We start from the raw sequence: 27,703 nt of genomic DNA on the forward strand, positions 1-27,703 counted from the left end.
CTACTCGGAAGGCTGAGGCAGGAGAACCGCTTGAACCCAGTAGGCAGAGGTTGCAGCGAGCCGAGATCACACCACTGTATTCCAGCCTGGGCGACACAGCAAGACCCTATCGAAAAAAAAAAATGTGTGTGTGTGTGTGTGTCTGTGTGTGTGTCGTAAATAAAAGCAGCCAAACTTAGCTTTATTTCAGAGTCGTTGCTTGGCCTGGGAGTGGAGAGAGATCAGGAGAGCGCCACCAGCTTGGATCGGTTAGTGAGCTGCGGTGGTTTTTTTTTTTCTTGACAGTGTCTCTTATTGTTTTGTATTTCTCTTTTGTTTTGAGGTTTTCTGCCATCTTTTCTGGAAGGTGCATGATGCTCAGCTCTGTGGTTATTTTCGCCCAACAGCTGTGTTTCCGGTGAGCGGCTGTGGGATTCTTCTGACTCAGCAAAACTGGAGCTGTAACCGTCAAGAAGCCATTCAAGCAAAGCTAGAAATAAAGAAGCTGTTTCTTCCCCGTCCCCTCCTCCTCCTCTCACTTCCCTCCCCATGGGTACCTTTTGAAAGTCTCACAAAGCACTTTGAAAAAACTACTTGGACCAGTGTGCTGGGGGGCCGGCTGAAGGTGGCCCCTCCGCTGGGCTTTAAGCAAACAGATAAATTCTGGAAAGGACTCTGCCCTGCCAGCCTGGCTTCGGCCTTCGGAAGGCCCCTGCCAACATGCCCCCACCCGCTGATCACACGGACTGTGTCTTACAAGTTTCCCACAGGTCTGACGAGTGAAAGCAGAGGCTGTGGGGACTTCTGTGGTTTTCTAGGGTGTGGCCCCACTTTGCCTTCACCAGGCCTGAGTATCTATGCCATGCAGCTTGCCTGCTTCTCAAAGGTCATGATTTCCACCCTGGGGCTGGGAGGCAGCTACAGATTCCTACCCGCTGGCACAGGATCTCGCCCTGTACTCCCTAGAGGTGGCTGGGAGCCTTGCGGAGGCAGAGAGCGAACAAAATGGAAAGGAATCTTCCTCCCGGAGAGCCGTGTTCTGTGCATGCCGGTGCCTGCAAAAGACAGGCGAGGCGAGACAGCTGCACCTCGGGCCTCATCGCTGTTGCTGAGAAAGAAAGGAACAAATAAATTTAGCTCCATCCTACGCATCCTTTGCAGCTGCTGATTGACCAAACAGAAAGAGGCCTCTGTTTCAACCCTGGTTTCTCAGCTTTTTGTCTGATGGGGTCTGCTACCGCCTTTTACAAGGGACTTTTGAAGGAGGAAACGGGCCGTGGCCCTATTTAGCGCCTGGCCGGCTGGAGGCTGCACAAGGAGGAGTTCAAGTTCAGGGTGTGTGTCTCTTTTTGCCCATCCCAAAGCAAAATGGTGGCCCGGAAACGTGTCCAAGTGGGCTTCCGCTCCTGGAATTTCCCATGTATTTTTTTGGAAGCCAGAACACGGGGGGTGGAGGGATGTGTAACTGTGCCGAGGCCAGCCTATGGGTCCCGAAGCCATTAGTTTAATGGCACCATTTGTGGAAATAAAGAACTCGCTGACTGGGCTTGAAGTTAAAAGACTGGAACGAAGCACTGAGGAGGTTTCATGGGGCTTACTAGCGTGGAGAGGTCCCTGCGGGATGGGGGACAAGCTGTGGACTTTGAGTCGGGTAGACTTGGGTTTCAGTCCTAGCGCTATCACCAAAAGGCACATTGTCTCTGGACAAAGAGAGCCTTTGCTCAGGTGTAAGTGAAATGCTAGCCGCGACATGGAACCTCTCTGAGCCTCAGTTCCTTATCTGTAAAACAGCAATAATGACAGGAGGTTGTCACAAGAATTAAATGACAAGTGTATTGAACCTACATAGCCCAGCTCTTGCTGTGCCATGATGGTATAGAGTGGCCCCTGTTTTACCTGCCCAGGCCCATTCTCCAAAGAAGCTGTACAGGTGAGGTGACTCACTCCTGTAATCCCAGTACTTTGGGAGGCTGAGGAGGGAGGATCACTTGAGCCCAGGAGTTTGAGGCCAGCCTGGGCAACATAGAGAGACCCCATCTCTACAAAAAAAAAAAAAAAATTAGCTGGGTGTGCTGGTGCATGCCTGTGGTCCCAGCTACACAGGAGGCTAAGGTGGGAGGATCCCTTGAGCCAAGAGGTCCAGGCTGCAGCCTGGGTGATAGAGCAATACGCTGTCTCTAAAAAAAGAAAAAAGAAAAAAAAAAATAGAAGGTGTTTCTTCCCCAGTCCTCTCCTTCTTTCACTTCCCTCCCCGTGAGTAGCATTTGGAAGTCTCACATAGCACTTTTTAAAAACCACTTTAAGTCCAGATTCTGTAGCTCATGCCTGTAATCCCAGCACTTTGGGAGGCCGGGGTGGGCGGATCACTTGAGGTCAGGAGTTCAAAACCAGCCTGGCCAACATGGTGAAGCCCCATCTCTACCAAAAATACAAAAATTAGCCGGGCATGGTGGCATATGCCTGTAATCCCAGCTACTCGGGAGGCTGAGGCAGGAGCATCGCTTGAACCCGGGAGGTGGAGGTTGCAGTGAGCCAAGATTGTACCACTGCACTCTAATCTGGGTGACAGAGTGAGACCCTGTCTCAAACAACAACAACAACAACAACAACAACAACACTTTCACCAGTATGTGGGAGGGCTGGCTGAAGGTGGCCTCTGCTGGGCTTTACACAAGCAGATGGATTCTGGAAAGGACTCCACCAAGCCAGCCTGGCTTTGCCTTTGCAAGGCCCCTCCCAAGATGCCTCCACTTGCCACTCACACAGACTGGAACTCTGTCTTACAAGTTTCCCACAGGCCTGAGCAGTAGGTGGGAGGAATTTCTGTGGTTTTCTAGGTTGGCCACAGAATACTACTCTTCCTCCTCCCACTCTTTTTTTCCGTAAGATTTGGGGCTCAACTTACTCTCAAACTCTGGAAGTGAGGAGGTGGCCCAGGCCTGATCATGGGATCTCATATGCCCCTGGCCATAGTGATTCATTTTTGGAAACATCCATGGGACTCAAAGCTGGGACAATCGAGTGAATTTCAGGAATGTTGGATGAATCTCTTAGGAGGGAGGAAATCCTTCTGCTGGATTTCTAAAAGGTCAAGTTTTACACTCAGTGCTGCCATTGGCTCTCTTTGGATAATGGAAGGAAGAGTTGTTCAGAGAATGAAGCTAACAGAGATGAAACCAAAAATGGAGAGATCATGTCCTGATGACCATTTGAACCCCTTGACCTCAACATGCCTGAAGCCATCACCCCTTCAACTTGCTAGTTATGTGAGTCAATATGGTTCCTTTTTGGTTTGAGCTAGTCTGAATTAGGTTTTTGTCTCTTGCAGCTAGAAAAGTCCTAAGTAATACCAGCTTCATAAACCTTTGGAATCTTAATTTACCTGTGGCCTCATCCGGAACTGTGGGGCAGGCCGCTAACTCTCAGTGCCACCTGCAGTAGTGGAGAGTCTGATGAGACTCTACCTTCTGGCACGCTGATTTCCCTTAGACCCCTCTTGTGGATAGGAAGGCAAAACAATGAGAGAAGGGGAAGAAAAAAAGGTGGGGGCGGGGGGAGGGAGCCGGTTTCCTAGTAAAATAGATCGGGCTTGAATCTCTTCTTTGTCATTCATGAGCTCTGAGACCTTGGGCAAATGACTTACTCCCTGGGGCCCCCATTTTCCCACCTGTGGGACTTGAGTTGCAGCGAGTGTATATGGGTACTAGATTCTAAAGTCAAGGTGAAGGAAAACATTTCCGTGAAAATCCCTTAACTCTGCTCCCTTCCACAAGGAATGGCATCACCACAAATGTCAGCAAATTGTCATAATGTCAGAGACATATGAACCAGAGCAACTCTGTCTTGAATAGGAGCTGGGTAAAATGGGGTGCATTCCCGGTGATTAAGACATTCTAAGTCACAGGATGAGATAGGAGGTCAGCACAAGATGCAGGTCATAAAGACCTTGCTGATAAAACAGATTGCAGTAAAGATGTCGGCTAAAACCCACCAAAACAAAGATGGTGACAAGAGTGACCTCTGGTTGTCCTCACTGCTACACTCCCACCAGCGCCATGAGTGTTTACAAATGCCATGGCAACGTCAGGAGGTTCCCCTATATGGTCTAAAAAGGGGAGGCATGAATAAACCACCCCTTGTTTAGCATATCATCAATAAATAACCATAAAAATGGGCAACCAGCAGCCCTCAGGGCTGCTCTGCCTATGGAGTAGCTATTCTTTTATTCCTTTACTTTCTTAATAAACTTGCTTTCATTTTACTCTATGGACTCGCCCTGAATTATTTCTTGTGCAAGATCCAAGAATCCTCTCTTGGGGTCTGGATTGGGACCCCTTTCCTGTAACAATAATACAATTATCATAATGCAGCCATTTACCCACCTGCCATCCTCCCCACCCCCCACCTCCAATCCTGCTCTTTAGTTGAGCACCAATAAATACACATTTTAAACTCTAGATGACACATTTTAAACTTTAAATTCTCAGCCAGGGCGATTTTGCCCCTCAGCGGATGTTTGGCAGTTCCTGGAGACATTTTTGGTTGTCATAACTAGGGGTAGGAATAAATGCGCCTGGCATCTAGTGGAGAGAGGCCAGGGATGCCTCTAAACATCCTCCAACACACTAGACAGTCCCCACAACTAATAATTATCCAACCCAGAATGTCAGTAGTGCCAAGGCTGAGAAATCCTCAGCTAGAATCCCGCTCAGCACAGAGAGCTGCTCATTCTAGGAAAGGCTGTCAGGATTGGAGACAATGAGAACGGATCCATATATTCCATTTCCATGCTTCCTGTGTGGCAAGTTCGCACGGGGACACGACAGGTCTACCCCCTTTCAATGAGGATGTTTCTCCTTTCCTTTTGGCCAACTGCAGTTAGTTGAATTTGGGTAAGTTAAATGCATGCATTATGTAAGTTAAATGTGTGCATGGTATAAAAGTGAAATGCATGCCTGCAATCCATGTGGCAACGCTGTTTCCACTTCACAGTGTTACCCTGAGCATCAGAGGAGGTCTCAACAGAATGTGCATTGCACAGGGTGAACCCTTAAGCCTTTGCACTTATTACTTTTATTAATTTCACGTGGTGCCTGCCACATGCACAGTACATACATACTCAATCCAGCCTTGCTAAATGGGCTTCAATTGAGAGAGAGTTTTCTGGGCCTTGTGTGAGAGGAGGCAACAACTCCAAGGAGATCTGGTTGCACAGTTCTTTTTCTTTTCTTTTTTTTTTTTTTTTTGAGACGGAGTCTCGCTCTGTCGCCCGGGCTGGAGTGCAGTGGCCGGATCTCAGCTCACTGCAAGCTCCGCCTCCCAGGTTTACGCCATTCTCCTGCCTCAGCCTCCCGAGTAGCTGGGACTACAGGCGCCCGCCACCTCGCCCGGCTAGCTTTTTGTATTTTTTTTAGTAGAGACGGGGTTTCACCGGGTTAGCCAGGATGGTCTTGATCTCCTGACCTCGTGATCCGCCCGCCTCAGCCTCCCAAAGTACTGGGATTACAGGCTTGAGCCACCGCGCCCGGCCAGTTCTTTTTCTTATAGAGATGGAGTCTCAACTCTGCCACCCAGGCTGAAGTGCAGTGACACGATCTCGGCTCACTGAAACCTCCGCCTCCTGGGTTCAAGTGATTCTCCTGCCTCAGCCTCCCAAGTAGCTGGGACTACAGGCATGAGTCACCACACCCGGCTAATTTTTAAAAAAATATTTTTGGTAGAGATGGAGTTTCACCACGTTTGCAAGGATGGTCTTGAACTCCTGACCTCAAGTGATCCGCTCACCTCAGCCTCCCAAAGTGCTGGGATTACAGGCATGAGCCACCGCACCCGGCTTCGATGCACAGTTCTTGTCTGAATTTCCAGGCATCCTCCTTCTGCTACCTGCTTCAATAGCTGCCACCTTTCTAATGCTTTCCACAGCCCTTGGCCCCAACTGCAGGGAGCACAGGTTCAATTGTGCTGGGAGATCACCCTCTGGGGCTCAGCCCCAGCTCCTGTGCTTGACTCTGATCCCATCACTTTACCTCTTTGGAGTCTCAGTTTCCCTGCCAGTAAAACAGAGTTCCTAATCCTGCAGCTCTGTACAAGATTACGGGGCTCCTGCTGACTGTAAGCCCCATATCAAACTTAGAAACTGGCACCCCAGGGGTTCAGATGCAGCCTGCGGCCTGAATCCATTTGGCTCACATGGTTTTCCTTAAATATTTGAGTTACATTTTCCAGTTTTTTAAAATTGAGGTGAAATCGACATAATATAAAATTAAGCATTTTATTTATTATCCTTTTTTTTTGTCCCAGTAGAGACAGGCTCTTGCTGCTTCCCAGGCTGGTCTTGAACTGGCCTTAAGTGATCCTCCTGACTCAGTCTCCCAAAGTTCTGGGATTACAGGCATAAGCCACTGCACCTGGCAAAAATTAAGCATTGTTTGTTTGTTTTTGTTTTGTTTTTGTTTTTCTTTTTTTTTTTTTTTGAGACCAAGTCTCACTCTGTCACCCAGACTGGAGTGTAGTGACATGATCTCGGTTCACTGCAACCTCTGCCTCCTGGGTTCAAGAGATTTTCCTGCTTCAGCCTCCTGAGTAGCTGGGATTACAGGCATGTACCACCATGCCTGGCTAACTTTTGTATTTTTAGTAGAGATGGGGTTTCACCACGTTGGCCAGGCTGGTCTCCTGACCTCAAGTGATCCTCCTGCCTCAACCTCCCAAAGTTCTGGGATAACAAGTGTGAGCCACTGTGCCTTGCAAAAATTAAGCATTTTAGAGTGAACAGTTCAGTGGCATTTAGTATATTCATGATCTTACGTAACCATTGCCTCTATCTAGTTCCAAAACTCTTTCATTACTCCAAAAGGAAACCTGGTACCCAGCACTCATTCACTCCCATACCGTCCTCCCTCCAACCCCTGGCAACCCTCTCGTCAGCTGTCTGTCTCTATGGATTTGCCTATTCTGGACATTTCATATAAATGGAATCATACAATGTATGACTTTTAGTGTCTGGCTTCATTCACTTGGCATAACGTTTTCAAGATTCAGTTACATTGTATCTTACATGATGACAGACATTTGGGTTGTTTCTACTTCCTGGTGATCATGAGCAGTGCTGCTAGGAACATGCATGTAGATGTACTTGTCTTCATGTAGAGTACCTGCTTTCAATTCTTTTGGGCAGATACCTAGGAGTGGAATTGCTGGGTTATATGATAACGCTATGTTTAACTTCTTGAGGAACCTCCAAACTTTTCCACAGTGAGTGGGTCACCTTACTTTCCCACCAACTTTGGAACGTACAAAGGTTCCAACTGCTCCACTTCCTCGTCAAAATTTCGTATTTTCCATTCTATTTTATTATAGCCATCCTAGTCGGTGTGATATGGTACCTCATTGTGGTTCGGTTAGATTTTACTATGTCAAATAAAAAGATTTCACATAAAAACCCAGTTTCGCAGTTTCTCTTGGAAAAAGAAGTATCTGTCAACATTGGGACCACATTTGGGCGGAGGTATCCTCTGAAGCTACCTGGTAGCAGCCCTCCCGTTGAGCTGGGACATCCCCTTCCTCTCCTCCCCCAAGCCCCATCCCTCTAATGTCTCCCTCATGGCTGAGTTGGCTACCACTTATCATCATATGCCGCTATTGTTTTTCTTAAAGAAGAAGCCAGCCCCCGCGTCTCCATCAAAAGGGAGGAAAAGAAATAAAGACTTGGGGGACTCTGGGTTTCTTAAATATAGAAAGGTCCATCATTATTTGTGGAAGTGTTTAGTATGCGCCTGGGTCATTCGCTCATTTCCGCCACCTGGTCCCTGTGGGCGTCTGAGTGGGTAACACACACACAGCCAGCCCTGTCCCCTCTCCTTCCCTAGCGGGGCCATGCGGACTCCTCTCCTTCTCCCCAGGCGGATGCACTTGGTCCAGCCTGGGTTCTCCTGGAGGCTTATTAACCATCCGCTCCTTCTGCTCGGCCCTGTCTGCTTAATTCTTGACCCGAACAGCTCCAATTCCCCTCCAGGTCTGGGCTTAGGGCGGTTTTCTCCGCACTCTTCCTTGAAGCTCAGCGTGGATCAAGGGGCCCTGCTGCGCATGCTCACAGGACGTGGACTCCACCCAGCCCTGGGTGCCACTGTCACTCATTAATCCGTTTCCTGATTCCTCCCCTCTTTGCAAAATTTGGACCCCGGGTGGGCGCCTTCGTAGAATCACAGTTCTCAGTTTATGCCACACATTCACTATTTGTCTGTTCAAGGCCCCCCGTGTGCCTTCTTGTATTATTTTTCGCCTGCGTCTGCTGTTAGCATTTCTCACTGCCTCCCACAAGCAGTGACTCCAGTATCTTCAAAATAAATCCTTCCAACCCACTTTCCAATGCTTATGAAACATATATAGTCTTGCTCTGTGAGTATATATTTTAAATTTATGTCCATGGTATTGTGTCATCAATCTCAGTCTAGTTCCTACTTTTTTCATTTCACACTGTATTTTTAAGATCTATCCATGATGATGTATGCAAATTCAGGGTATTGTGTATTATTTCATCATCTGCATGTGTCAAATCTGGCTGACTCATTTCCTCCAGTCATAGACATATAAGTCACCTTGGGCTCCTTGCTGGGACAAACGTGGCCACCACCAACATTCTCACACATGTCCTCTTATGATCCTGTTCAGGAGTTTCCCCAGGATACACACCCGGGAGAGGAGCTGCCGGGTCACACATTGTTATGGGTTGAATAACAGGTTGACACAAGTCCCCTGCCAAAGATATGTTGATATCTGAATTCCCAACACCTCAGAATGTGACTTTGTTGGGAAACAGGGTCATTGCAGATATAATTAGTTAAGAGGAGGTCATACTGGAGTAGAGTGGGCCCTTGATCCAATGTGACTGGTGTCTTTCTAAGAAGAGGGAAGACCATGTGCGGACAGAGGCACACAGGGAGAAAGGCCATGTCGTGATGAAGACAGAGAGTGGAAAGATTCAGCTACAAGCCAAGGAACACCAAGAATTTATGGTCAACATTGGAAGCTAGGAAGAGGCAAGGAAGGATTCTACCCAGGGACTTAGAGAGAGCATGGCCCTTCTGGCCTGTATCTTAGGTCTGCATCTCTAAATTTCTCTGAACATCTGAAACTTAGAACTTTCTCTCAGTGATAAATAATGGTAATGTGATTCATGTTCATATACAAACTATATTCACCCAATCATCTATCCATTCATCCATCCTTCTGTTCATCCATCCAGCCATCCTTCCATTATCATCCATCCATCTGTCATTCATCCTTCTGTCCATCCATCCATCCATTCATCTGTCCATCTAGCCACCCATCCATCTACATCCATCCATCTATCCATCCATTCATCCAATCAGCCATTCCTCTGTCATATCCATCTGTCTATCATCCACCCACTTATCCATCCATCATCCATCCATCTATCCCTCTATCTATCCATCCATCTAATAATCTGTCAGTCCATCCATTCATCTGTTCATCTATCCATCCATCCACTAATTCTGCAAGTTCTTACTGAGTACCTGCTCGGTGCTGGAGCAGAACAAGATAAACAAGTCTTTGCCTTCATGGAACTCATCACTATGGTAGGGAAGACAGACATTAAGACATTAAACTGTTAGGAGTTACGAGTAAGAATTAGTTCTAGCCCAGCACTGTGGCTCACTTTGAGGCCAGCCTCCATCAGTTTGCTAAGAAAGGGGCATACCAACATCCACTCCATAGAAGAGATGAACAATTATACAATAGAATAATGTATAGAATGCCTAGAATGCCTCGAGCCTCCCCCAGAGGGAAAACAAAACAAAACAAAAACAAAGGTAATTGCATAAATCCATCCATTTTTGCCATTATTTAAAAAAAATCCCACACGTTAGTAACTCAGGCAGCAAAAACAAAGGAAATGGCTCCACTTTGCATTTACCTGGTTCCAGTCTTCCTGGGAGACTAAAAGATGTAGAGGCTTCTCTCATTTATCCTAGAACACAGCTATGAAGTAGTAAAGGTGGATCATGAGAGATGAGGCAGCAAAGAAGCCAAGGGGTCAGGCCACCTCCCAAGGTCATGCAGCGAGATGGAGAAAGAGGCAAGGGCGGAAGATTGGCTTCGTGTTTCTTGGTCCACTGCAAAACACATGATAGCCAGACCAGTGAGGAATCGCTTTTATCCATAACTGGAAATACCATCGAGAGCTAATTTCTCCCCGACAGATCCACAGGGCAGAGAAGAGCACTTGACCTAGAGTCTTGTTAGGAGGGTGGTCTGTCATGCAGACTGTGAAATAATCAACTAGCCATCATATTTCCATTTCTCTTGGGCCGTTTCTGTCCAGAGAGAGAGTCCCAATCAAAGCTGGGAGAGCCGGTGTGCAACGCATCCACTCAGGGCTGTTAATAATTGGGTTTTATGGATGCCCAGATTCACAGGCTGTAGCTTAGTGCCTCTCCATCGATTTAACTATCATTTCAGGTCCATAGCTCACAGCTAGAAACCAGCCTATATAAAACCCCACATTAGGACACTTCCCTTCTTGTTTAGGACACTGCTTTCCATTAGGAAAACCAAACTCCTTAGCGGAGAGCTTGATGGATGAGGCTGACGTTATAATCTCACTGAACAATTACTGGGCTGTCCTATTAGCGGGAGACACCCCAGTACACACATAAGATTTGGTAGACGAGATCTGTTGAACGTTGAGGGGAGCCGGGAAGACAGAGTGCAGGTGGGCAAGCTGTGAATGAGCCAACTTTATCCTCAGAAGTCCCTAGAGGATTGTGTGTCAGAGACCTCTTCCTGATCTAATTTCGGAGTCCAAACAATGAAAATTAGTGACTGAACAAGTATTTATTGAGTGCCTACTAGATCCTGGGTTAGCCAGTGGAGAAATTTACAAGGGGTGTAAATGATAATCCCTGCCCTCATGGAACTTTCAATTTACTGAGGAAGATAAATAAATAGCTATGGATGATAGATTATACATAGAGGATAGATAGGTAGGCAGGCAGGTAAGTAGGTAGGTAGGTAGATTAGATGATGAGAGAGAGAGAGAGAGAGAACCAATTGTCATAGCAGGTGGTGCTCACTTCCAACTAAATGATACCAAAATTAAACACGATAGGGCAGATTTAGCAAATAGGTGGTCCTTTCCCTTCCCTCCACCAATGCTGGATATCCCTAATTATTTATGGCATCCATTATGGGTCGAATTTTGTCTTCCCCACTACCCCCACCCCACTGAAAGATAAGTTAAAATCCTAACCCGATACCAATGAATGTGGTTTCTCCAATGTAATCAAGCGAAGACGAGGTCATGAGGATGGACCTAATCCAATGGCTGGTGTCCTTATAAGGAGAGGGAGATGTTTTAAATTTTATTATTATTATTATATTCTTGAGACAGAGTTTTGTGGCCCAGGTTGGAGTGCAGTGGTGCAATATTGGTTCACTGCAACCTCTGCCCCATGGGTTCAAGCGATTCTCCTGCCTCAGCCTCCCAAGTAGCTGGGATTACAGGTGCTCGCCACCCCACCCGGCTAATCTTTTGTATTTTTAGTACAGACGGGATTTCACCATGTTGGCCAGGCTGGTCTCGAACTCCTGATCTCAAGTGATCCACCTGCCTCGCCCTCCCAAAATGCTGGGATGACAGGCATGAGCCACCACGCCCAGCTGGAGAGGGAGATTTGAATACAGACACACACACACACAGATTTGAATACAGACACACACACAGAGCATAAGGCTACGTGAGGACGCAGACACAGAGGGAAGACAGCTGTGTAAAGATGGAACCAGAGGTTGGAGTGATGCAGACACAAACCAAGGAACTTGAGATAAAACCTATTTTCTAGCCTCGGTCTAGGAGTTCAGAGGGCAGTCAAGTGAGGCTTCATGGTAAGATGGGCTGAGCTAGACATTGAAAGGTAGATTGGATTCCGATGGGGGAGCATGGGTACCCAGTAAGGCAGTATATTGAGACAGGTCAATTGTTACCCATTTCTGTCTTCCATCCAGGGAACTCTTAGCTGATCTAGCAGCACCAATTCATGGACATTGGTGAGGTCACCTAAGGGCAGGTGTGTAGACATCTGCTTTGTAGACACGCAACAGAGCACACACATGGAGCACGCACACACACACGCATACACACAGAGTATATCTATTCTAGGCATGCTCATTAGCAACTAACTTTAATCATCCTTAGCGCTTGCATCTCAAATACCAAATACTTTGGTGTGTGCTGTCTATGAACACACACCAAAAATAGTTCTGGGTAGATGAATGCCTGAGCCAAGAGGCTGGCTGATTGCAATTTGAGTCGAGTGAAGTCACTGCCTCCCGGATCCCTTCAGTGCCGCCAAGGCAGGAATCTTAACACAGGATATCAATAACTAACTAACCTGAACCGCCCCCCAACCAGCCACATGCAGCTGACCGCTCTGGGTGGGAGAACGGATGCTCTGTCTCCAGTCCTTGGACAGGATGTGTCTGCCTGAGAGTCAGACCCTGTGGCTGAAATCCGCCGCTTAGCTCAGAGACACGGTCAGACCACCTGGAATGAGGCAGTTCTTGCAGTTAGGTATTCTGTGGTTGCAAATGAAAGAGTGGTGTGAGTGTCAGTGAAAAGGAGAAGTTGACAGGCCCCTCTGCCATCTGCCTGTCCTTCCTTCCTCATTCCCAGGTACCTGATGCTGGCTGCTGACTTGATATATTCAGCATGATAAGGAGAAAAGGAAAAAAAAAAAAAAAAAAAAAAGAATTACAGGAGTGTGCAACCCTCTTCCCACCCATCATCCACGAGGAGAAGGATCCAGTGTCATTTTGTAGTGGGATAAATGCACTCCCGCAAATATATCCATGTCCACCCACCCTTCTCCAGAATCCGTGAATAAGAACTTATTTGGAAAAAGGGTCTTTGCAGATGTAATTAAGTTAAGGTTCTCAAAATGAGATCATCCTGGATTATCTGGGTGGGCCTTAACTCCAGCAACAAGTGTCTTTGGAAGAGACACAGACAAGAGAGGCCAGGGGAAAGCCACGTGGAGACAGAAGCTGGGATTGGAGCGACACAGCCACGACCCAAGGAATGCTAAAAGCCACCAGAAGTTGGAGGATGCAAGGAACTGAATCTCCAGAAGAGCCTCTGGAGGGGGCGTGGCCCCGCTGCTACCTTCATTCTGGACTTCTGGTCTCCAGAACTGTGGGGAAATGATTTCTGTGGTTTTAAGCCCCCAAGGTTGTGATAATTTCTTACCCCTGAGAAATGAATTTCTCACCCCTGGGAAATGAATACACTTTCCTTGTTGCATGGATGGAAAAGTGGGCTAAATGAAAAAAACATATTGGAGAAACCAACAGAATTTGAAGAATACTAATAACAGTAACATCAATGGATTACATTTATTGAGTGCCTACCATGTGCCAAGTACCTGCCCAAGTTAGACAGTGACAGGACTAAATTTAAACTCAGCAAGATGTGTCCCGTAGCCCATGTGCTTAACCAGCCTCCCTGCACTCCCAGGAAAGAGTGGAAGTTATATTTGGAAGGGGAAAAAGGAAGGGGATGAGAGAAGTGAGATCTGAAGGAGAGTTTGAAGGAATTTAATAGAGATTTTGGAGCCAACTGCCATGGAGGTGAGATCTAAACATTCAAAAGTTTTGCTTTACTTTATGTAAATTGGATTTTTTTTTTTTTTTGGTGTTCCCAAAGAAATGTAAAGATTTCAATTGCTCTCCAGTTTTATATATATATATATATATATATATTTTTTTTTTTTTGAGATGGAGTCTTGCTCTCAGGCTAGAGTGCTGGAGTGCAGTGGCACCATCTTGGCTCACTGCAACCTCTGCCTCCCAGGTTCAAGCAATTCTCCTGCCTCAGCCTCCCTAGTAGCTGGGATTACAGGTGCACACCACCACGCCTGCCTAAGTTTTATATATTTAGTAGAGATGAGGTTTCACTTTGTTGACCAGGCTGGTGCTTGAACTCCTGACCTCAAATGATCTGCCCACGTTGACCTCCCAAAGTGCTGGGATTGCAGGCATGAGCCACCCCACCTGGCCAAAAATTATTTTATTTTATTTTTGACATAATGCAGTTCTGAGACTGGAGCATGTGGTACCTGAGTTTCATGCGGGTTCCTTTTTCACTCATTTGACCTTCATCCATTGAGCTCTGGCTTATCTGCCAAAATATGTGCTCAGGGCTGGGCACAATGGTAGATAAATGAGAACCAGACTCTGCCTTAGGGTGGGGGGTGGTTTCAGCTTATGAGGGCTGGAGTCACATACAAAGGGCCTGGAGTTTGGGCATCTTCCATGGGCAGTGGGAACTGTTATGGAGGAGGACAAAGTTGAAGAGATGGAGTACAGGCTCCATATCCCCCTGACTGCTTTCCAAATCCCCTCTGGTCTTTGGTAGCCTGTTAGCTATGTGAATAAACCTATCCTTGCTAGACTGTTGAGTAATAATGAGTCACCCTGTTCCCACAACACAGTCAGATCAACTTTGTTTTTCTCTAGGCTATCTTGTGTATGTATGGAGGAGTTTGGGAATGGCACATGGAGTGAGCTTGGTTGATTTTCCTCACATCTTATTACCTCGATGGCCCCTACAATATCCAATTGTAGGGTTAATCATGGCTTTCAGAAAATACTTGCCTTGACCATATGGACAAAACTAGATTCAACTCAGTTTTGAGACTACAGGGGAGCCTGAATGACATGGTCATGTGATTCGATAAACTCCTGGGGTGGCCAGTGCAGTGGCTCATGCCTGTAATCCTAGCACTTTGGGAGGTCTAGGGGGGCTGATCACTTGAGGCCAGGAGTTGGAGAGCAGCCTGGGCAATGTGGCAAAACCCTGTCTCTAGCAAAAATACAAAAATTAGTTGGGCATGGTGCCACATGCCTGTAGTCTCAGCTACTCGGGAGGCTGAGGCAAGAGGATGGCTTGAACCTGGGAGGTGGAGACAGCAGTGAGCAGAGATAGAGTCAGTGCACTCCAGTGGCAGGTGGAGACTGCAGTGAGCAGAGACTGAGTCACTGCACTCCAGCGAGAGGCGGAGAGTACAGTAAGCAGAGATCGAGTCACTGCACTCCAGTGGGAGGTGGAGATTGCAGTGAGCAGAGATCAAGTCACTGCACTCCAGTGGTGTGATTTCTGTCTAAAAAAAAAAAAAAAAAGCTTCTAGAGAGAACACAGACGATGGTCAGAAATTATCCTTGGAAATCCTTAGAAAGACACTAAGTTGGGAGCTGGTCAATTTCAGTCCGGGGCAGCCTGGTTTTCTCCAGCATTGGAAAAGGTTGCCAATTGTCCAGCTGAGGACCAGCTGAAGTCAGCCGGCTTTTAGAGGTCGTAGGATATGAAAACAACAGATATTTAAATACCAGCCTCATGCTCGAGGCTGAGAGGCCCTTGGGAGCAGAGATTCCTGGATGGATCCCAGATCTAGGCCAGGAGAAGAAGGCGAGGCTTTGCTTGTCACTTGCATTGGTTAATTCTATATTTTCTCTTATTATTATAGTATTATAGTTATTATTATCATTCTGCTGAGTCCCTATCATTGAATTTGCATAACAGAATTGCATAACTTACAGGACCACACTATCAAGCAAATTTTTCCTGAAAGCACTTCCATTTAAATATGATAGTTACTTCCTCCTGACTACGGAAGCTGGGTTTAGGAAAATCAGAGCAATTTCAGTCTCTAATCCTTTCTCAGAATAAACTTCGGCCAGCTTCACTGTCCACGTGGCTCTACTGAGGGACTGAAATCTCCCAGCCAAGTTGGGTCCTGTCCACAGCAATCTCAGAGCCAGTTTTCTGAATAAATCACAAAACCGTTCCACAGTTGCTGTGTTTACTCAAAAACTCATCTTATATTGCTATGCAAACGTAATAGTTGTGGGTATACTTTATATTTGGCAGTACTTTTTATTGTGTGCTGTTTCACAAAGTGTGCTCTGGGGAACACTAGGGAGGTAGGATGTTCTGTGGAAAAACAGTGTCCTGGGCTGAAGAAGTTTGGAAACCACCTGTTCTTGGATAGACATTCACACATCAACTGACCCTAAAGTGGAGACATCTGGGTAACTTGGTTTGATATAGCATTGGCCAAATTTGTTTGCCCATGAAATCCTCCTCCTTGGTGCACTTTGGGAGCCAGAAACATGGGGAGAAGGAAGCAAAAGGTGGTCAGGTCCTCTCCAGTTTCCTCAGGCTGTGCGTCAAACCTGAGTTAGGAGATGGGGCCTAGGTGGCTGTTTTAAAGTGAACTGGCAGCCGGACACAGTGGCTCACGTCTGTAATCCCAGCACTTTGGCAGGCTGAGGTGGGCAGATCACTTGAGGCCAGGAGTTCAAGACCAGCCTGGCCAACATGGCAAAACCCTGGCTTTACTAAAAATACAAAAATTAGCCAGGCATGGTGGTGCTCGCCTGTAGTCCCAGCTACTCAGGAGGCTGAGGCAGGAGAATCGCTAGAACCCAGGAGACAGAGGTTGCAGTGAGCCAAGATCACGCCACAGCACTCCAGCCTGGGCGACAGAGCCAGACTCTGTCTCTAAATAAATAAATAAATAAAGTGAACTGGCTTGGCCTTTTCAATATTGGGAAGTGGCCAGAAAGTTATAGGATCTGTTAATGATGCCACAAAGGACTGGGAAAAGGAGATTGGCAAGAATGTGGTTGACAATTGTCTTGAGAGAAGAACCCTTTTATGTGTGTGCCCAGGGTATTGAAATATACAATAAGCCAGTTACAAAGAATACCAGCCACCTCTTCTATGTGAAGAGGGTTGAAGAGTGTCCCCTAAAATTCATATCCACTCAGAACCTCAGAGTGTCATCTTATTAGGAAATAGGGTTTTTGCAGACGTAATTAGGCCAGGTTCAAGATGAGATCATCCTGAATGAGGACAGTCCTTAAATCCAGTGGCAAGTGTCCTTACCAGGGACAGAAAAGGACACACAAAAATGCATGAGGCAGGTCATTGAAGACAGAGCAGAGATTGGAGGAATGCAGCCACCAACCAAAGAATTCTAGGAGCCGGCCGGGTGCTGTGACTCAGGCCTGTAATCCCAGCACTTTGGGAGGCCGAGGCGGGCAGAACACTTGAGGTTGGGATTTCGAGACCAGCCTGGCCAACATGGCGAGATCCTGTCTCCCCTAAAAATACAAAAATTAGCTGGGCATAGTGGCACACGCCTGTAGTCCCAGCTGCTCGAGAGGCTGAGGCAGGAGAATCAATTGAATCCGGGAAGCAGAAGTCGCAGTGAGCTGAGATTGCGCCACTGCACTCCAGCCTTGGCGACAGAGTGAGACTCTGTCTCAAAAAATAAATAAAATAAATAATAATAGAATTCTAGGAGCCACTAGAAGCTGGGAAAGGCAAGGAGGGATCCTCCCCTAGAGGCTTCAGAGGGAGCCTGGCCCTGCCAGCACCTTGATTTTAGACTTGCAGCCTCCAGAAACATGGGAAAATAAATGTCTGTTGTTTTAACCTCCAAAGTTTGTGTGATTATTTACAACAGCCCTAGAAGACTAATACAACCCCCGTGCTAGTGTTGCCAGTGGGTGAGATAGGATTCCCCATGCAGACTAAAACTGTGAAGTATGCATACTGCATCCCTATTGGTGAAGCTATAATGGATACATGTGAACCTGAGACGTGCTAATTTTTGCACCAGGGGTGAATAATTAGTAAGAGGCTTTGTGGCAGTCTCGAGGGCTCAGATGTAGCGTGGAACTAGTGAGAGAGATTGCAGAGCACAGGTGAGGTTTTAGGGACACTGGATTTGTCTTTGGGTGATGGAATACAGGAAGGGCAGGTGAAGCCATTAACTGCTAGAGGGATATCAAATAGAAAAGATGTGAAGGCTGAGAGCGGTCTCTCAGGGAGCCTAGTCTTGGCACACCCGAGAAAGAGCGACTTGATAAAGAGATACTGCTGGAAGGAATCCAAGAAGGACAGAGCCCCTGGGCCAGGACTGCCACACGCACGCACGCTGCGGCTGCCCAGGCTGGACCTCAGGGGCTCAGGAAGCCATTTTGCAATGAATCATCCCTGTCCCGGGACCACCTTCCATTGGAGGTGATTCTTAGTTACTTCTCGTACTGTCGTTTAACTTTCCTGGAGTTCAAGTCCTGCACTGTATAAACTTTTATGAACTTTTTTTTTTTTAAGATGGGGTCTTGCTCTGTCGCCCAGGTGTAGTGCAGTGGTATGATCTCAGCTCACTGCAACCTCTAGCTCCTGGGTTCAAGGAATTCTCCTGTGTTGGCCTCCCGAGTAGCTGGGACTACACACCACCACACCTGGCTAATTTTTGCTTTTTTAATAGAGACAGGGTCTCACTATGTTGGCCAGACTAGTCTTGAACTCCTGGCCTCAGGTGATCAACCCACCTCGGCCTTCCAAAGTGCTGGGATTACAGATGTGAGCCACCGTGCCCGGCCTGAACTTTTATGAACTTTTGACTACTGGCTCCACCTCTCTTTGCCTCCCTTCTCCAATCTATGAAATGGGGATAATATTTGCCTCTTAGAACCCTGAGAAGATGACATAATACCCAGAAAGTGCTTCACCCAGTTTCTGGCACACAGCAAATATTTACTTTGTTAGCTGCTAGTATATTGACCTCTAGTGGGTGTATGACCTGTGTTTTTACCTACCAGCATTTGTGTATCGAAGGGCTTGCTATGAGCCTGGCACGGTTCTAACACTTTACTCATGGTTGTATTTATTTATTTAAAAAAATATATATTTTTTTGAGATGGGGTCTAGACCTATTAAGCCCAGGCTGGAGTGAAGTGGCACGACCATAGCTCATTGCCGCCTAAATTCCTGGGTTCAAGTGATCCTCTCACTTTAGCCTCCTGAGTAGCTGGGACCACAGGTGTGTGCCACCATGCCCAGTTAATTTTTTAAGCTTTTTGTAGAGATGGGATCTTGCTATGTTGCCCAGGCTGGTCTTGAATTCCTGGCCTCAAGCCATCCTCCTGCCTTGGCCTCCCAAAGTGCTGGGATCATAGGTGGCAGCCACTCTGCCAGGTCACTCATGATCTTCATTCCCATAACCACTATAGGAGGAAGGAATAGTAAGTCTTATCATTTTACAAATGGAGAAACTGAGGTTCAGGAGGACAGGACATTTGCCCAGAGTTACACAGATGGCAAAGTCAGGATTTGAACTCAAGTCTGACCACTCCCTGAGCCCAGCCTTTTTATGATTGCATCTGATAGTTCACAAGACGATTTTTATGACCTACAAAGGTGAAATTTTTCCTTCTAATAGTTATGTATGTATTTTATTGTGTATTATAAAAATGTTGGCTTCCCATTTACTGTAGTGATGTAGAATTTCCTTTTAAAATAAACTTATTTGGACCAGGCACAGTGGCTCATGCCTGTAATCCCTGTACTTTGGGAGGCCGAGGCAGGTGGATCACTTGAGGTCAGGAGTTTGAGACCAGCCTGGCCAACATGGAGGAACCCCATCTCTACTGAAAATATAAAAATTAGTCAGGCGTGGTGGCAGACACTTATAATCCCAGCTACTTGGGAGGCTGAGGTAGGAGGATTGCTTGAACCCAGGAGGTGGAGGTTGTAGCTAGCCGAAATCATGCCACTGCACTCCAGCCTGGAAGACAGAGCAAGACTCCATCTCAAAAACTAAAACTAAACTAAACTAAACTAAACTAAATGTACTTAACAGCACTAATTACGATAGCCAAAAGATGGAAATGCTCGAATGTCCATCAATGAATGGGTGTGTGAGTAGACAAGTTGTATCTACCCACACAATGGAATATCATTCAGTCATGAAAAGGAATGAAGAAGCACTCATTCATGCTACAACATGGATGAACCTTAAAGACATTATGCTAAGTAAAATAAGCCAGATTTTGGATTATTTTTTGGATTATATTTGGACTGTAGGATTCCACTTACACGAAACATCCGGAATAGATAAATCATAGAAACAGAAAGCAGGCTGATGACAACCAGGGGTTGTCGGGAAGGAGGGAATGGGGTGTGACTGCTTAAAGGTTATGGATTTTCATATTGACGTAATGAAAATGTCTTGGAGTTAGATAAAGGTGATGGTCACCCAACACTATAAAGTACTAAACGCCACTGAATTCACGTTATTTTTACTTTTTTCTTCAGATGAACATCATGATCTAAGAATTCACTTTAAAATGGTTAATTTTATGGTACGTCAACTTCACCTCAATAATTTAAAAAATTAAGTTTGAAAAAGGAAGTGAATTTGTTTAAAGAAAAATATGAAGTAAATAATAGCACAGAGGGAGCGCAGGTATGGCAAAAGCCACGAAGGTGATACTTAGAAAATACGGCACCATATTATCCACTCAGCGCGCAAGACAACTCTTTAAGGGCCAAGTCAGCGTCTTGCTCTCCTTTGTTGGTTTTTTTTTCCCCTGCAGCCAGCTCAGTGCTTAAGAAAAACTTGTTGAGTTCAGCTCAGCCCGGCTCAGCCTGGCTTAGTTAATTGAGTTAAGGCGAGCTGAGTCGTACTGAATGCACCAGCTGGCTGGCCTGGAGGAGATCCAAGTTGAAGATGTTAAGAATCACACTAATTCAATAAACGGCTGCGAGGTAGTCTAAGTAATGAGACTGTGTGCTTTTCCTTCCCCGACTTACCTGTGTTCAGTTGGCATCTTAGGAGCCATGTCCAGTTGGTAATATGATAGTTTTCTCCCCGTAATCCCCTGTGTGTGTTTGCTGAAAATGCCAGGCAAGAGGGGGAAGTCAAAGAAAAACGCAGGCTCAGCTGGAAGCCCCGGGGAAGTGGAAGGAAGGGCCTGAAGGAAGCAGAGGACTTTCTGTCTGTCTGTGCATAGGTGCTGGCAACAACCTACATCTTCCTTGTCCAAAGCTTTCCTGGTGCATCTAAGCGTGGCAACGTACTGTAGCATCTAGCTCATGCTCTTGACTCTGACTGCCTGGGTTTGAACCTGGCTGATGGACCTCAGACAAATTCATTCACCTTTCTGCGCCTTCATTTTTTTGCAGCTATAAAGTGAAAACAAGACTGCTACCTATGGTACTGGGCTGTTGGGAAGATTCAATGAAACGATACAGTTCCAGGAATGCTGGAAGTGCTCAGAAATGTTAGCTATGAGGATTAGCACTGATCAGTGCAGCAGAAAGCTGTGTTTGAAATGCATGGCAGGACCTGGTACACAGACACCAGCTTTCCAGACACTCAGAGGACAGAACAGTGGTTTGTAAACATCCTCCTAAACGGAAGCACATGGCTTGCTTGTGTAAGTTCTCCTGGAACGGTGATGTAAGTTCCCAGGACCAGGAGGGAGTAACAGGAATCGGGCTGTTTTTCTCCATTCTGGCAGGATCCTACCTACAGGGAGTCCCCAGAGGCTGCCTGCCCTGGGGGTAGGGAACCCGGAGACTAGAAAAAAACTGTGCAAAGGTATCCTCTTCGTTCTCTTATATGGGAAGCTGCTCCACTTACACGTTAAGGTCTGCATCCTTGGCCAATAAATCAGAAGCCCACAAATCTTGACCCCATCTGCAAGGCTGCGAGTGCAAAGGGCAAGAGATGGGAATCGGGAGGTGTGGTTTCTCAGATGCTCTTGGCACTCATTTGACACATTGTCAGTTTCCTGCCTCTTTCTGAGCTATTGTTCCTTCATTTAGGGTAAGTAGACATAGATTCCAGAAAAATTGCTGATTTGCAAGTTTAAAAAATCTGGGGTGTCATTTGTTTACATAAAAGTGTACAAGGAAACTGAATCTACAAAGAGACACAAGAATTGCTGGGCGGTTGAAATAGAGGAGAGGAATCCCATAGCCACAGGTCACCCAGCCACCTGCTCTCTTCCACTGGCTTCTCCCTCCCGCACTGTTTGAAAATGACCGACAAGACTGAATCCCTGCAGCAGGGGCAGGGCTGGAGGCACAGGGCAGGATAAAGCATGGAGGAGGGAGGTGGTCCCGGTGGTGGTCTCCAGCAGCACGAAGATGCAGAGGAGAGCTGCTGTTCAGGTCTGCCTGCCCATTAGTGACAGTGTGACACGCGAGTTTAGGACATCAGGTCTTTCTGTTGATTCCTTCTTCTTCCGGTAAGAGCACCCCAGTTTTTTTGGGGGGAACCACTCACTCTTACTCTGTCCAGGTGGTCTGACCAGGCTTCAGCAGTGACTGGAATCTGGGCACTTAGATAAGTCCATCCCTGTTGCCAGAGTCGCTGGTTCAGCAATGGGCAGCTGAATCTATCAGAGCACACTAAACCTAACCCTAGGACCTTTACAGAGGCAACCAGGAAAAAGGCTGGATTTGACTCTGGAAAGATGTAAAACAGGTGAAGTGAGCCAACCTAAACATGAAACCAATCCAGGGAAAAGCAACACCAAAAAGCTAGAGAGAGGGAAATTCCTAAAGACTTAATTGAGGGCCTGGATCCAGCCATGCCTGAAGCTTATCCAACCCTGGCTTCTCAAATAATACAATATACATTTTCCATCTGGCTTAAGTTCATCTAAGTCAGGATTTTGTCACTTTGCAACTGAAACCTCATGACCAATACACACAGGCAGTTTTTTTAACCTCTTTCAGTTTCCATTTTCTCATTTACCAAGTGTCTCTAAAAATCTATAGAAACCTTACCTTTAAGCAGATCTGTACATATACACACATATATCACAGCAGCAATAAGATATTATCAATAGTGGAAAGTATTTTGCATATGTGTTAGTGTTAAAGAAGGCAAAACAAGGATTGGTTAATATCAGTTCACTTTCTTTTCTAAATGAGAGTGGTGGGGGAGTAAAAGTTAAATAAATATCCATTACCAATGGGAATGGAGAAAATAGGAGGAGGCCACATGCTGACCAGAAAATGGGGAGGGGTCTGATGGAGGCTGAGGTTCCCACAGTTCTGCATATGGAGGCTGAGCCCGAGGGAAACCCCTCAGCCCCTATCAGCCCCCAGGTTCTCGAGGCCAGGGAAAACCAGAGGGACAATTGAGATAGATCTGTCTTAGAAGCAGAAGGTTCAGAGGCCCAGACCCTATAAATGTGGGTCATGCCCCGAACAAGCCATTGCAGCTCATGGCCAACTTGATGCATGCAGCCAGATCTTCCCTGGACAGACAAACTGGCCTTTTGTGGCCGAGAGAGCTGTTCCCAGGGATTGCCGTCTTGGAAGGCCATTGTGGTCTGCTCAGGAACCCTTGAAATCGAAAGCCCTGCGCTCTCCTTGTCACAGCCATCGCACATAAATACCACCAGGGGGGATTTCCCATGGAATTTTTTGCAACCACTCAAATGTTTCGTTTCCCATTGTTTGCCAGTCCCTCTCGGAGCCTCAACTGTCAAAGCAGCAGCAAACACAGGCTGCTTTTCCCCCAGGATCCCATGGCGCTCGCTCTTGCGTCCCCTCCATGTTGGGAAGCTGGCGTTGGCAGGATATCATCAGCTTGGGCCCGGGAATAAGGTCTGTTAGTCAACTAGTGAAGCAAGTCAGCAAAGGGAATACCCGGGCCTGCCCAGCCCATGCTTGCTGGGGAGGCACAGCTCTGTGCTGTCACCCTCGTTATTATCATCATGGTGACGAGTAATTACACATATACAAAGAAATCCCTTCCACATATCTGAAGCAATTGACCAAAAAATACACAATGCAGCATTAATGTTTCACTTTTAGAATATGAACTTGGCTGGGTGCAGTGGCTCACCTGGGTGCAGTGATCAAATGCCTGTACTCTCAGCACCTTGGGAGGCTGAAGTGGGTGGATCACTTGAGGCCAGGAGTTCAAGACCAGCCTGGCCAACATGGCGAAACCCCGTCCCTACTAAAAATACAAAAATTAGCCCGGATGTGCTGGCACTCGCCCAGCTACTCGGGACACTGAGGCATGAGTGAGAATTGCTTGAACTCCAGAGGCAGAGGTTGCAGTGAGCTGAGATCACACTACTGTACTCCAGCCTGGGCGACAGAATGAGACTCTGTCTCAAAAAAGATATATAAACTTGAATCACTTTTTTTATTGACCCCAGGTACTCTAATGGAATTCTAAGTTGTAGTCCACACATCAGTGCTGAGAAAAGATGATCTATGTCAACTGATTGACTGATTAAAAAGCACTTGTTTTGAGGCTGGCACTGCGCTGTGCATTTTGGGGACCCAAATATGAAAAAGGCATAGCTGCCTGTGCATAGGAGTCAATGGTCTAGAGAGAGGTAGAGATTACAAACCAACATGGGATGCCAGAGTGACTGGGAGTTTATTTGGGGGATGTTGATCTGAGGGATGAATAGGAGTCTCCAGGCAGGCACATGGGTGGCCCATCACCAGTTCACGCGATCTGAGTACATGTAGGATGAATGACCCCGGGCAAGGTTGGGTGCATGTGGCACAGCCTGACTCTGGGGGATGAGGAATGGAATAGTAAGATATCCTTTAAATATCCATTCACTAGGGCCCACCCACTGCACCACAGAGATTGCCCTAGTACGGAGTTTGACTATGTAGTCATTCATTCATTCATCCGTTAAAGCCACAAATATTTACCGAGCACTTAGGATGTGCCAAGGAAGGCTAGGTGCTGGGGAGGCAGAGGTGATCAAGATCAATCTGGTATCTTTCCTTCTGGAGCTTCTATACTGGTGGAGCAGAGGGTCATTAAACAAATACGCATGTCAAATAATAAAGAAATATATAGTACAGGCTGGGCACGGTGGTTCAAGCCTGTAATCCCAGTACTTTGGGAGGCCAAGGCGGGTGGATCAGTTGAGGTCAGGAGTTCGAGACCAGCCTGGCCAACACAGTGAAACCGTGTCTCTACTAAAAATACAAAAATTAGCCAGGCATGGTGGTATGCACCTGTAATCCCAGCTACTTGAGAGGCCAAGGTAGGAGAATTGCTTGAACTCAGGAGGTGGAGGTTGCAATGAGCCAAGATCGTGCCACCGCACTCCATCCTGGGCAATAGAGCAAGACTCCATCTCAAAAAAAAAAAGTCACTATACAGTACAATAAAAGACAACCTAATACACATCAAAGCATCTGCCTGCCCCTCAGTTTCTGATCTCCCACTTGACACCAAGTGTTGTGGGGGTATAAATTTGGGTCAACATTTTGTGTAGCAGAACTCTGGGTGACAGCAGAACTCAACAGTGACAGCCTCACTTTCCCATTTACTTGGCCTTTTTTTTTTTTTTCCTTCATCTCTGGACACCTTGGATCCTGCCGGCAAGCCTAGGGAGGCAGTTTAGGAGTTATTTTCTTTACTTCTCAGGGGAAGAATCCAAGGCTTGGAGAGGAGGAGGGATTGACCAGCCTGAGGTCACACAGCTAGAAAGGCCAAGATTGCTATGCCATTTTTTTGCAAAGAAAGAACAGTGGAGCAAGGTGGCCATTTTATTTTTTCAAAGCCACACTACCTGCTGGTACAGAGTACATAAAAGTACAAAATTCTACCAGGAAGGGAAACAAAACAGTTTTGAGACAGCCATGTCTCAGAGGTGAAGATTGGGGGAGATTTTAATATACAGTGTGAATTCCAATTCACATCTCTTTCCACGGGACCTCTTTCCGAAGTCCCGGGAACTAACATTCATCAACGCCTCTGACATCCCAGAGATCACAATACTCCTGCCAAGGGCTGTTAAAACTCCCATTTCCCAGATGAAGAGATTGAGTCCCTGCTGCACGCAATTAGATAGTAGCAGAACCAAAATTGGAACTCTGATCCACCCCGATTCTGGGACCTGTGGAGCGCCAGGTACCTAGAGCTGGCTCCCGGCAGGGGCCTTGGAGTCTGGGCAGCTGGATGCTGGGAGAGGCTACGGAGGTAAGGGCCCAGGGGCTGAGGTTGTAGCGGCTGGCCCGGGAATACGGCCCTTGCACGCCCACTTTTTAACACGGTGCCATCCCTGACAGACACCCTTGTCCTTTTCCTGTGCTGCCCTTCGTAACACAATAAATAAAGCCTTAGAGTAACGTGACCTGAGCCAGGCAGTAAATGATAGCACTGTCAGTTGTACACGACTGTTGGAACAAACACAGACTGTAATCATCGTGCTGTACGGGGAGAAAGACATTTGGCAAATGAGATTCCATTTTCACATTGGTTTGTGCTGAGCATATAAATTTCCTGCGGGCCGGCCAGCGTTGGGGATGTGTAATTGATTGCCTGCATTATAATAAACAAGCTGTGACAGGTGATCATTCATCATATTCCGCTGAACGTTCCAGCACACCAGAAAACGGAGGAAGAGAGAGAACGCGCGAACGAGGGGAGAGGAGAGGAGGAACCTGGGGGAGGGGAGGGGGTCGGAAAGACCGAGTATTCCCGACGGACAGAAAAACCAGGGGAGGGGCGGGGGAGAGAATCCGCTGAGCAGCCTGGGGAAAGTGAAAGCAATTACTATAATTCTTTTGATTATCTAATTTGTTCTTTCTGGCCTTCGTTATATGACCCTCCCCCCCTCACCCCACTCCAACATAGAAGGTCCCCCACGGGCACTTGGGAAGGCACAGAGAATGCTCCCTGCACGATCGAGGGGAGGAAGGGGGGAGGCAGGTGGGGGAGGGGCCGCGTCCAGTTGTAACCGGAGTAGATACATTCGGGAAAACCTGGGGGGAGGAGGAGGAGGACGAGGAGGGGAGGTGTGTGCAGGACTTAGCTTTGCTCTTGCACTGAGATGCCTCCAGTCGGATGGATAGGAACCAGCCTCTTTAAATACATTTTTTAAAAGGGTGTCTGAAAAACAAGTGAAAAGTTCCTTTTATTGGAGAAAAAGGACAGCATCCAAGTTGGCATCAGATGTGGTTCCACAAGCCTGTCATATGGTGCTCTCATTCCTCCCCCGCGCTCCCCCCGCTCCGCCCCAGCTCCCACCTCCCCACCCCCACCGCAGCCCCAGCCTCTCTTGTCTCTCTCTTTCTGTGCCCTTGGCCCGGGGCTGGGGGTCGAACAGGAGCTGCTGGGAAGCACCCTCCTTTCCAGGAGCTCCCACCTAGACAGACACAAGGCGGAGGTACACTGGCATATGAAGGACAGAAAGACAAATGCAGAGCTCTCGAGCCAGCACACGCATTAAATAAGTACTTACATTATGCAAAAGCCAAGGGCCTCAACAAGGGGGTGAATGAAGAAGGGGGACAAGGAAGGCTGCATCTCTGACTAGTTTCCCAGTTCTCACCCTGCCAATTTCCAGCCCCCGCCTCCCTACCCCACAAGCGTCCTCCCATTCCTGCCTGGTACCAAGCGCTTAGCGCAGATGGGAGCCTCGGACCCAGAGGGCTGGGCGATGAGGGGGCGTGGCCTGCGCTAACATCGGGGGCGGGAACTGGGTGGAGCTTAGCCGGGGCGGGGCCCACGCGGGAGTGGGCGGGGCGAGCACAGAAGAAAGAGCCTTAGGGGCTACTTTGCTACTCTTCGCACGCTGCTTCCCAGAGTCTTCTGCTATTTCATCGCAGCCTTAACAACTGGAATCTGTCGCCTTCGAGATGCTCCTAAAGTCACTGCTTTGGGAGAATCTGTTCAAGGGACCTGCTTTCCAAAAGCAATGACATCAGCCCAGCAACGTGATCTGTGTTGTCCTTGAAGAACTGACAGCTTGTTTGGGTCTCCCAAGAACCCTAGGAGGTAGCCAGGGCAGGTGCTGTTGTCCCGTCTCACAACGACCTATGACGTGCATGTTGGGGCCTTGA

The 27,703-nt window shown here is 47.2% G+C and overlaps 2 long non-coding RNA genes across 2 annotated transcripts; both read right to left on the minus strand.

The window, feature by feature from the left end:
- Nucleotides 1-266: 266 nt before the first annotated feature.
- Nucleotides 267-12,994, minus strand: LOC117089345. The gene is made up of 4 exons (XR_004439559.1): nt 12,393-12,994; nt 9,917-10,115; nt 912-1,087; nt 267-438 (listed from the first exon to the last, which is right to left on the minus strand). It is a non-coding gene; the product is annotated as an uncharacterized LOC117089345 (long non-coding RNA).
- Nucleotides 12,995-25,207: 12,213 nt separating this feature from the next.
- Nucleotides 25,208-27,295, minus strand: LOC117089347. The gene is made up of 2 exons (XR_004439560.1): nt 27,103-27,295; nt 25,208-26,750 (listed from the first exon to the last, which is right to left on the minus strand). It is a non-coding gene; the product is annotated as an uncharacterized LOC117089347 (long non-coding RNA).
- Between the last annotated feature and the right edge of the window lie 408 nt (nt 27,296-27,703).

This window comes from Trachypithecus francoisi, unplaced genomic scaffold (assembly GCF_009764315.1).
Source record: "Trachypithecus francoisi isolate TF-2019V2 unplaced genomic scaffold, Tfra_2.0 Lachesis_group11, whole genome shotgun sequence".
In the NCBI taxonomy this organism is placed as follows: Eukaryota; Metazoa; Chordata; class Mammalia; order Primates; family Cercopithecidae; genus Trachypithecus; species Trachypithecus francoisi.